A 12,096-nucleotide genomic window follows, 5' to 3' on the forward strand; every position below is an offset into this window, starting at 1 on the left:
ATATCGTGTCGCTGACAGTACAATTTTTTTCCATTAATAATTTGATCACTGAATTTTGTAAGTTCTGAACAAGGTTTACGTTTTTGTATTACTGGAAAAGGCCCATAAGGCCCATTTCATGCAATTACGTGTAGGCACAAATTAATGCACATTTTAGTTACCTAAAAAAATTATCACGGCTCGCCACTGCAATACGTGGACTGTTTTGCAAATGATAGAAATGCTTAAAAATTAATTTGTCACCGTAGAGTGAGCGTGTTGAAAAATGTATATTTTTAGGAGTAGGTGGTCATAAAATAATATCTCATGGTAGAGTGTTCGTATATTATATGCCTTGTTGAGACCTGTTCGGAGAACCTTATCCCGAGGGAGATCCTTAGGGAATAAGATAAGAATATACACTACAGTTAGCTTTCTGGAGTCATCCCTTTTTTCTCACACTCTTTTCCTTCCCGAGACGTGAAGTCTAAATAAATATTTATTTAATAAACAGATAAATAAGAATTTTAGATAAAAATACACACAGAAAAATTTTAATATTCAAATTTTCTCAAGTCTATCATCTATTGACTTTTATGAATTAAAATAGCTCAAACCTATATTGACGTGAGAAAAATTCTAGCTGAATTATTAAACCGTCGCCGCCTGAAAATGCTTCTTAAATTTTATACTCCTTATATAAACAAGTCGACCTCGTGGTGTAATGGTCAGTTCGTTTGTCTACCATGCAAGAGGTCTCAGGTTCAGTTCCCGATTTAAAGCGGTGTTTTCACACTAGAATACCTAGACTGGTACCTGATGCGTAAGTTATAATAAATATCTCTTTGGCTAGGTTATGTCAGCAAATCTTGTCCTGACCCTGATCAGCCTCTTTGTAATAATAGTGGACAGAGGATCGAGAAAGTTGATAGCTTTAAATACTTGGGAGTTCACATAACTGAGGATACAAGCATGCACAAAGAGCTCGCAACCCGCCTAGGAATTTCTGGAGCAACTTTTAACATGATGCGTGTTGTCTGTAACTCTAGTCTATACTCGGTCTAAAAGAAATGCCGATTACTCAACTCTTGCATACCGCCAGTACTCCTATATGCGCGCGAATCTTGGCACCTAACAAAACACCACTCTTCTGAGTTTTGAGAGTAAGCGCTTGAGAAGACTATTAGGTTTAAGGTGGTTTGATTTTATAACTAACATTAAAGTCCGAGTACGGACGCAGCAGCCTTCTATAACGAGCGTCTTGAAAATGCGGTGGTGGATCTGGCTCGGACACGTGCTACGCACGCCTCACGAGAACCTAAACCCAAGTTGCCCCTTCTTTAAACCTGCGGGCTCGCGCCGTCCAGGAAAGCCGTTGATGACGATCTTTCGATTTTATTCGGCGGAAATGAGGAGTGCTGGGTTGACGTGCAATGCTGGCAGGCGATAGGGTCTCCTGGAGGTAACTGGTGATCCCCACATGCTTCACTTAGGAGCGGAGGTGGAAAAAAAGAAGAAAAATGAGTTATCACTTTACACTTTACCTTTCATATTCACCATGAAGCTTCTAGGTAGTTGACTTCCAAATTCACGTATGGTATTTTTTACTTCTACACCCACTAATAATACTTATTTTTTAAAAACTGAACATGTATTTTGTATTTTCCTCTAAATGTTCGTATAATTTATATTATAAAACATGTTTATAAAAAAATAAAACTTTGCATTCACGAAAGTTTTTTTACCGTCGTAAACAATTCGAAATTAGTTTGGCCAAATGACGCAATCCATTTGATTTCTATCCATATCTATTATTCATAGTTAATTTGGTATTTTTACCTTTAACTTTTTAATACCGATTACCAATTTCATCATTCATAATTTTCCTAGCCACGTACAGTGATGCTTAGTGTAATGTATTGGTATTTGAATTCTAAAAGTAAATGCATCAATTTTGGTACTTGGAATATAAGGTCTTAAATTTTACGCTTTACTAGTTCAGGGAAAGTGAAAAATTTCAGTAATAAACAACCTTAAAAAAATTATTATTGATATTTAAAGCATTAACTTTGTGGTCAAACATCGTTTGTCCTAATCAGCGCATGTGTTTATTAAAATGCATGTCGTGTTGGTGTAATGGCCATCGGTTCGAATTCGTCACGGCAGTGACATCTGTTGAGAAAATATGAAGTCAACCGAAAAGGACAACGTATTTGATTAGTTAATCAAATACGTAGTTTTAATGGGCGTCTATAGATGGCTCGCCCGGTCTTCCGTCACTGCACACGGGCGGAAATACAGTAAAAAATATGTGTTGCAAATTTCGCCATATTGGGCACGCCACTGAGTTTGTAATCTCCTTTCTTCGAAATAATCGCGAAGGTGTAAAAATTCAAATTCAATTCAAAAGGAGAGTCAACAGTTAATCCATCTCCTTGAAAGTGACCAGGAAGACGAATTGGATGCAGACCAGGACTTCGGGATTGCCCAGGTCAGTTGTATTCAGTTTTCTTTGACGGATTACCTGTCGGTTGGGTTCGAACTGTTGGCCCTTGTTATATAAATTAGCTTTGATTGTTATTTGCGAATCGAAGCTGCAAAACAAGAAATATGTGTATAGCTTGTGATTGACATAACATTATACAGTTGGTTTTATATGTTTGTGCAACAACTATGATGAAGGTGTATAGTGGGTTTTGCATGTTGGTTTAATTGGTGTCCTGACAAAGAGGCGGGTACGTCTCCAAACCGGTAGACATAAAAAAGTCGGTTAGTGGTTACATTTAAATATTTAATAACATTTAGTAACCTTAAAAATAAGTATTTCCCTTCCACACTGTCGGAAATTGAAATCGGAAATAGGTCAACATTTCATTTTCTTTTTACTAATATAATATCTTTTTGCTAAGATTAGTAACGAACTTAAGGTGTGTATTCATTTTTCAGTGAAAAGTATACAAAAATCTAAGAAACGTCAGCTGATGATTACTTACAAAAAGAAAACTGATATATAACGTCACCAAAAGGCTTTTGAGTTTGATAGCAACCCCGAGGAATTCGTCGAAAACTTCAAGAGAAAAGTGTCGGGATAAAATTCAAGCGGACACAGAATTACTAACGGAAAGGTTGAAGCTGAGCTTTGAAAAGCACGATCGGATAAAATAAAACACTTCAACCGAAAGGCCGCGGGGGTGTACAACTTATGGCACACACGGTCTCTTTCATTTGATCAAATATTTACCGCGGGTTTACGTGAGCCTAGCATTTTTTCTACTTTCTGAGTATTCATAAATGATATAAAGCGCTGTTTAAGCTAACTAAATATTTTTTGAAAGCGAAGCCGTTTTTTAACAGACGAAATTAATGTGTTCTTTATTTAGATTATTTGCCGACGAACTCTGGCGGAAGAAACCGAATCAGATCAAACCCCAAAATGTTGTTCACGGGTGACTATTATTATTTCGTGTTCGGGCAGAAAAAAAAATCGGTTAGCTGTGAAAAATATAAGCAGAATACCAAAAATAGTAATTTTGACTCTTTGTTATGGTTTTTCTTAGATAAAAATCAATTTATGGATTATACATGTTACTGCTTTTATTTATCAAAAGTTGTTTCCGTATTGGACAATTCTATTGTAAAAAAACTATCTTCTTCACCTCAACTTTATTTTTTAATTCCTAATCTTCATGCTCTTTTTTTAATACTGCGGTTTTTATAAATATATCACACTGTTTATAATTTTTACTCGTGAAAATAGACGCACTTTATCTGAATTATGTTTTTTATATAAATTATTAAATAATAAAGTAGACTTTTTTAACCTACTCTCCAAAAATGTTCTTAATTTTCCCCTTTGTGTGACAAGAAATAAGTATTTATTCCATCTGCCAGTCTGTAGCACTTACTATGCACAACACTCTTTCTTCTATCGTTACTGCTCAACCTAAAATATTTTTTTTCATCTAAAGATATATTTAACATGCCCCTTAATTTATTATTTAAAAATGAAAAAAGACTCATTCATTCGGGCTGAGATACGCTCTCACTTGCTATTGAATGATGCTCACGCTTACACACATCTAAACATTTACTCCCACGCAGATACACGCAAACACACCTCTACACTTACTCTCATACAAATACACACAAACATCAATTTGTTATGTATGATTTTTATTTAGAAACTTTGCTGGTCTGTCTATAAACCGTATATTTTATTATGTTACTATTCCATTGTTGACTATTTGTTTTTGTAAAATAAATCAATAAAATAGATAAGTTTTTTTTTCTTTATTGTTCATTGTATTTACTCCTTACCGTGTAAAATTATAAATATTATTAAATTAGAGCATGCAGCTATAAGCTAATCTCCCCCCATCCTGTCTCAATATTATGTTCTTCATTTTATTTCTGAAACACTTTTACTGAGTGTACTGCTTCCTAAACTTTTTCATAATTTATTTTTTTGGCTTTATTAAATTTAAATAAAAAAAAGTGTTGATCAATTCAATGTGATAACAATTATTTCAATATGATTATTTATATTGAAAACAATTATGCTTATAACAAATTTTATAGAAAGTTTCTCTGTGTAATATCTTCCTCAAATAATAATAATAAACATTTTGACAAAATAGCAAGAATATAATGTTAGAGGTAAGATTTTCAGAGGGGCTATTTTTTGGATTTCTTCAAGGGAAAAATTAAATGATCCTTGAAAATTAATTGACTCAGTAAAATGACTAAAAGTAGTGTGAAAACGTTTTTTTATTCATCAAATGCCTCACTAATGATCATTTTGAGTTATTTATTCCTAAATAAAAAAATAAGTACGGCCATTTGAAGTAAATAATTAATACTTCTTCAAAGCCAAGCCTACCTCGATCATATTTAATGGTATTTGAGTCAATTTTCTTCCGTTGGTAACATTTCAAAAAATTAAGTATGAATTTTAACAAAACCAGTATTCTAAAAAACATTAAATACCTTGTTTTTTGTGTGGGTTTGATTTCCGGTGAGATCACAACTATATAATATTTGTTTAAAGTTTGGATGTTTTGTACTGTAAGTAACCAATACGATGCAAAATACAATTATTTTTAAACAGAAAAAAAAAAGTATTTTTATCATACATATTTGTCAATTAATGAACCACAGAGACAGTAAAGATTTTATGGTATAAAATAAAAAAAAAATATTTATTCGGATATTTTACAGGCATTCAAAATCATAGGAGCTGAATTTTAACCAAAGTCTCGAAACCGGTACACATAAAAAAGTCAGTCAGGGTATATACAATTATTTAGTAACATTTAATTTCAATTTAAAATTAGCTCCGAGATTGATTTTTACAATATTTTTTCCCATTCTACGAAAAATTTAAATGCGGTTTTGTACATTTATCAAACACTCACCCTAAAATTAAAATAAATTTTGACTGAATCGGAAAATAAACAAACGTTTATTTTTTCAATTTATTATAATATTAGGTATATTATTTTCCGATGCATATTTTCCAAGCTTAAATGATAATTCATTTAAGCGTACTATAGTTATATTTTTGTATCTAAAGACCTAATTCAATATAAATTTACCAATGCCATAATAATTCATCAAAAGAACAACAATCGAATCCTAAACAGGCAAATAAAAAAAACATTTTTTAAGCTAGTCTTAATTTTTTCAGACAAGGACTGGATCATCCTAGGGAGCAGTTAATATCAACACATTTCAACAAAGATGAAGATTATTTTAAAGAAGGTTATGTATAAGTCTAGGCATCTACAGGTCTTATGACATGTCATTGGCCAGGTTAAGTTGCCATTTTACACACTGTATAACATTTACCACTCTGCCCATATTTGAACATCCGTATTCCTTAAATTCTTTCATCTGATGATATACCTAACCTAATTTTACAAACACCTTTGCTTGGCTTACTTACTGGTCCGGGATTCGTATTCGTAAACACCCATTTGAAATGCTTTGGTATCACTCAGAAATACGCCTCGCGTTCGGGATGTTTCGGAATCACTCGGAATCTCGTTATTAACTAGCATTGTTAAATTTCAAAGCCGCACAAAGTCGCCCCTGAGTATCGCCTACTAACGTCACTAACCATAAACATTTCAAACAAAGTTTTCATTGTAGTATCTCGGCTTCGCCATAAATGTCTTATAAAATAATTAAGTATGTTTCACTCGTTACTGGGGTGGACAACGCGTCAGTAATCTCTATCCGACACGTTTTTACGAAGCCACTTCGGGTGGATTCAGAAATATCCCAAACAGATAACGCGTTGGGTATTTACGAATATGCCTCCTTGATTTACGTTAAAAAGATCATGGGTAGTAATATTTAAATACGAAGTCAAAAAGTTAAAAAAATGTTTGGGTCTTCGGTAAAGTTGTTGATTAAAATATGCAATCTGATATTTTTTAATGAAGAACTTTAAATCATTTTCAATTGTTTTTTACGATTTTATTTAAGTACCTATTCAGTGACCTTTGTATCATAAAAAGACTCATGGAACGATGCTGCCATAGAGGTTAGTATAAGTACCGATTCCTTGGGGCCCAATGGGTATTTAAAACGTAATTCTTTTAATTTATTACATTATTCACGTAAAGGTTTTACTTTGGAAAATTAATTAAAGCTTATGTAATGAATATTCTTGTTTAATTAATATTCTTTGGAAATATTCAAAGAATTTACTGTAGTGACAAAACAAATTATATGCCAAATATTAGACCCAGAGGACCCTAACACATATAGGCATGACCTGGAACCAGATAATTTATTACCAGAGGCAAATTTATTATGCAACGATAAATTCATTAAACTACATTGTTCGTATAAGTGTAGTACTTAAATACTGAAATCCCGTTTTCAAAAATAAAAAAAAATCACGAATAATGAAACAAAATAATAAAAATTATAACCGATAGTATATTTTTTAACTAACGGTCAGGTTTATTCAAGAAATTTAATTTTGTTTATTTCTATTTTTATTTTATTGTTATAAACGGCACTTACTGCCTTTTACATATTAGTAACAAGTAAAGTTAAATGTACACATTCATGTAAGTATAATTAAAAGTACTACAGAGCATTAAAAACAATTTTATTAATTTACAAAGTAAGAAAGTCTCAAAAAGATAAACTAGATATAAAAAAAATATAACCAGTTATAAAATTATTAATACAAAATGATGATTTGGTATTAGAAATACTTTAAACTAGTTTTAAAAAAATAAGAAAATAATTTCAAATAACACTAAACGATAAAAAAAATAAAATTATATGTATTATTATTCAAAACTAATGCTTGGGTAAATAGTTTATGTTTATGTGTGAAAATATATAATGATGAAAAAAAATATGAAAAGTTTTTTGTACTTATAAATAAAATCAAGAAAAGAAATGAAAAATGAAAAAAAAACGCTTATAAAGAAGTTTAAACAATTTTGAACAAGAGTAAATGGTATACAAAAATTAAATAGTTATCTAGTACAATTAGGTACCTACTAGCTTCTCATACTCATGAAATACAGGAGAATGTACCAAACTTCACGCGCAAAGAGTCACCAACGTTTTGGTACTCATTGCCTAGAATGTGAAGTTTACTGATGATGGCTGAATTGAACGACCATTTTAGATAAACCGACCAAAATAGAGTATAAATATTTTAATACAATAGATAAGACAATATTGTCTTGTCCCGGCTCTGGGAACAGCCTCGACCGCGCCGGACAGAACCTGGGACAATACGACAAGTCGCTATTGTCACAAGGTTCCCTGTCCATATGTCTCTGAACATTTTTTTATGCTATAAATTGCTGTTTACACGTGGATGGTCGAGTCCTGGGACAAAACAATATCGTATTTTTCACGTGTAAACGGAATGTTATTGTCCTGTAAATAGTCAGATCAGGTCCCCAAACACATTTTTATTTATTTACGAAATGACATAAACGTAAGTAAGTCACTAAGATTACCGGTAAGTTGGAACGAAACAATTGCAAAGCTAAATTGGTCGTTTAATTTTTTTTTTAATAAAGTAAAGTTGCCATTTGTTTCGGAATAAAATCGACTTTCGGTCACTTTATGTTTGTATGCGTTGCATCCTTTACACAGCAACGTAAACATCCCAATATCGTCGCTTCCGTATTGAAACGGAACCTTAATTTTCTGAGTAACAAACATACCGATGTAGCGGTTTTGTCCTATTCCCACCCGAATGTTGTTTTTTTTTCAATGCAGAAAGATGGATAGTGTTCATTAAAGTCGTTTTATGATCTTAACTCATTTTAAGGTGTTTTGAGTTAAGTCCTTTTCGTTCTTAGGTGCAATATTATATAATACATTATTATTTTTATGTTTCGGATTACATGAATTGTGAGGATATGCGGTGACAGAGAATTTTAATAAAGGATATTTGAAAATTGTTTTCCTGTCACTGTCTTGAAGATGCCTTCTTAAAGCTATGCAAAAATGACAACTGCGTTTCGGACCTTTTATGCCTTACTAAAATAGACAAAATCGACGTTTCGTTGTTGCGCCTCAAAACTTAACCCATTTTGTTATTTTTTAAAACAAAGTTTCACAATGGAATTTTCCGTATAGGTACGTTTTGTGTTTTTACAAAAATAGGTATCATATTTACACAATATTATTTTTTTGGTATGTATATATATTTACATATTTATACACACACAATTCTGGGTTTTTTTATCCCAAGGGGGAGTGGGTATATTATTATTTATATCACTACAGAGATGGGTAGAATTTTTGTTTCAAGATTATGGATATTCGAGCGTTTACAGGGCTTATGACCTGTCATAGGTTGGGTTCAAGTGGCCACTTTTATGTAGAATTCTACAAAATTCCCCATTCCGCTTATTAGCGAATATCCATATCGGTGACATTTTTGGTTTAAGTATATATGTCATGAAACAGGGAAAGCTTTCGCTAGCGCGTTTGGAGCGCAATCTATGTATTTGATATTGAGGTTAAGTATAAGTAAGTACTTAATCTATGTATTTGATATTAAGGTTAAGTATAAGTAAGTACTTAACCTCAATATCAAATACATAGATGGCGCTCCAAACGCGCTAGCGAAAGCTTTCCCTGTTTCATGACATATATACTAAAACCAAAAATGTCACCGATATGGATATTCGCTAATAAGCGGAATGGGGAATGTTGTAGAATTCTACATAAAAGTGGCCACTTGAACCCAACCTATGACAGGTCATAAGCCCTGTAAACGCTCGAATATCCATAATCTTGAAACGAAAATTCTACCCATCTCTGTAGTGATATAAATAATAATAGGTATCATATTTGTTTTCCGTGCGCCTGAAGACTGCAGATAAAACTTGACGTTTTTATTATTTATTTAATTGAAACATTCAGTCAACAATGATTAAATTACAAAATAAAGATAGGGATTAAAGACAGACCAGCGAAGTGAGTTATATGGGTCATCGGATGGTTCTAGTTCTCATAATAAACTATTCATCAATAAAACAAAACTAATGAGACACGCCGATGGTAAACATTTATAATGGCATAATCCTGGGTAAAAAGACGGGAATACATTTGTATGAAGAAAAGTCAGACTGCGTTTCCTCTCAAGATATAACATTATTAAAAAAACTTACGAAGTTTAAATCATAATGATTTTACGTAACCAAAGAAACTGATTCGATTTTCTTAAATAAAACCATTGACTTTGGTTACGCAACATGTGCACACATTGATATATACACAATACTCACTTATAGATTCAAAAACTACTCTTCCTCAAATTAAAGACATAACCCCCACAATACATCATTTACAAATAATATAATCACTAGATCATCAACACATAGACAACTTAAACAAATACAAACTAAAACCACTTTCGGACAAAGGGATTTTGAGTATTATTCAATTAAAATCTATAACATACTTCCACTATCTATTGAAACAATTAGTAACTAGAAAATGTTTAAAAGGCTATAAAAAAATGGATAGTGGAGCTAGGTAGAAGTAAAATGGATTGTCTCATTCGCCCATACCAATATTGAATCAACTGCTTCACAAGTGTATAGCATAATGTTAGGTTTTTGTTATTTTCATTGTTTGTTATGTAATATAAATAATAAAGATGTACTTAAATACCTTGTTTTTAAAACTGTCTGAATATTTGTTAATTATCTTTGTTTTTTTAAGTTAGTCTTCTTTGTTTATTCTCAAATGAAATTTAAAAAAAGTATATTGTTAAGTGTCTTCGGCACGGGAAACCCAGTGAGGTCACATTACTTTTATTATTAATTATAGTTTGTAAGCAAAAAATATGAATAAATAAAATATTATATATCTAGCACATTTGCTAGGATGAGGCGTTCGGATTTGTGTACTACCTACGGGACCCGGGTCAAGATGTTGCATTTTTCCTACCGTGGGTGCTTTTATTGTTGCGGCGCCAGAACAACGACTGAACCGACCGTGTGCACATGTGATTTCTCATATTCTCACCGCGATCGCAAAAAGGTATTTTGCCATCAATAAATATTAAATCTACTGTGTGAATAATTTGTCAAGTGCCCCTCCTTCCTGACAGCAAGGTTGGATCTGGTCCTGACTGCCGTGGCAGAAGTACCAGCAATAGAGGTGCCAGAACCCAGAATAAGGTAGGAAATTAAATCATTGTATTAAGGGTTCAGTAGCAAAGTGAACAAAGGATAACGCATCCCGCAAATCAGCAATTTTCGAGCGTGCAACTGCTAACAGGCAAGTGGCGCGATCAGACCTATTAGTACACATAGACGCACCCTCAGCTCTTTAAAATCAAAGCTCATCATTTTGCTGAAAACCGCACGTAAATCGGTCCACTAGTTATTTAGTCTATCGAAGGCAGACATACAAACATTACCTTTTATAAATTAAGAGATAAGCCAAGTATAAATAAAAGTTTGTTATAATATGCGTTTTTTACGTTTATTTTGAGTAAACTACGAATAACCAGACTCAAATCAATCAATCGTATTTCAAATCAAATATACATTTAATGTGAATATACAACGTGTAAATACGAGTACCCTGAAACGACACCCCTGGTTTTATAGTCGGTTTGATAAAGGTTAACTGGAATGTATTGTATCCAACAGGATTAAGGGTTGGGGGTATATGGTATGCGGTAGGTTAGTAATATAAGGATACACGGTACAGCCTGAACTGGTCTAGCTGGGGATGATAAATATCTATCGATGTTATTCGCCTACATTATGTTAGCGCCTAAATGACCTGCACTCGACCAAAATCATAAAATAACCTTTGGTTTTATGTGAGATTTAAGAAGCATAGTTGAAATCGTTCGGATGTTTTTTACTTTAACATGATTTAGATCTGAGAGTAGCCGTCGAGTCGAAAACTTTAGTCTATGGTTCTATTTCACACACATACCTGATTTCTTCATCCGCCCAGTCACGTAGAGTAAAAAATACAAGTAAGTTTTTTTTAGTGTCAGTGCCGCAGAACAGCGTGTTTTTGATATTTAAAAATACATTTTTTTTAAATTATTAAAAAAAATAGGTAAAAGGTATGTGTTTTGAAAAAACTCTACACATATCTTCTTTTACACTCTCCAAAAAAAGAAACTAACTCTTGTGCTTGGAGAGTGACTTACACTGTTGTAGTTGTTTATTTATAAGAGTTTATATAATTTTAAATAAGAGTACATGAGAAAAAAAATAAAAACATAGGATATATAAAGAAAAATCTTAAAATTTAATGTAGTTTTTACACGTGTTCAAAAAATTTCTTTAGATTTACTTTAAATTTATTTATTGACATATTATTCTTAATAGTTTTTAGTTCGTTGGGAAGATTATTATAATACACCTTTGAAGACAAAGCTTATTTGACCATGACTTGTGTGGAATTTAGGAATTTTAGTATTAAGTTGGTATTGGAGTGACTTATTCATTTCAAATTCTTTTATTTTTTCTTCTTTATAAATTTGTACAATGGAATTTATTTTACAAAGAGTGTCTACTGTATGAACCTTTAAAATTTAATTGTATGAATCCAAACATCCAAAATAAATAAAAGCATAAGCTATCATTA

General features: G+C 32.2%; 1 protein-coding gene across 2 annotated transcripts in view; it reads right to left on the minus strand.

Moving 5' to 3' along the window:
* Positions 1-12,096, minus strand: part of rdgC (retinal degeneration C) — a 401,333-nt gene that overhangs the window by 24,857 nt on the left and 364,380 nt on the right. The window lies entirely within an intron of this gene.

Source organism: Micrasema longulum, unplaced genomic scaffold (genome assembly GCF_059751315.1).
Source record: "Micrasema longulum isolate JH-2025_06_02 unplaced genomic scaffold, ASM5975131v1 h1tg001792l, whole genome shotgun sequence".
NCBI classification, from domain to species: Eukaryota; Metazoa; Arthropoda; class Insecta; order Trichoptera; family Brachycentridae; genus Micrasema; species Micrasema longulum.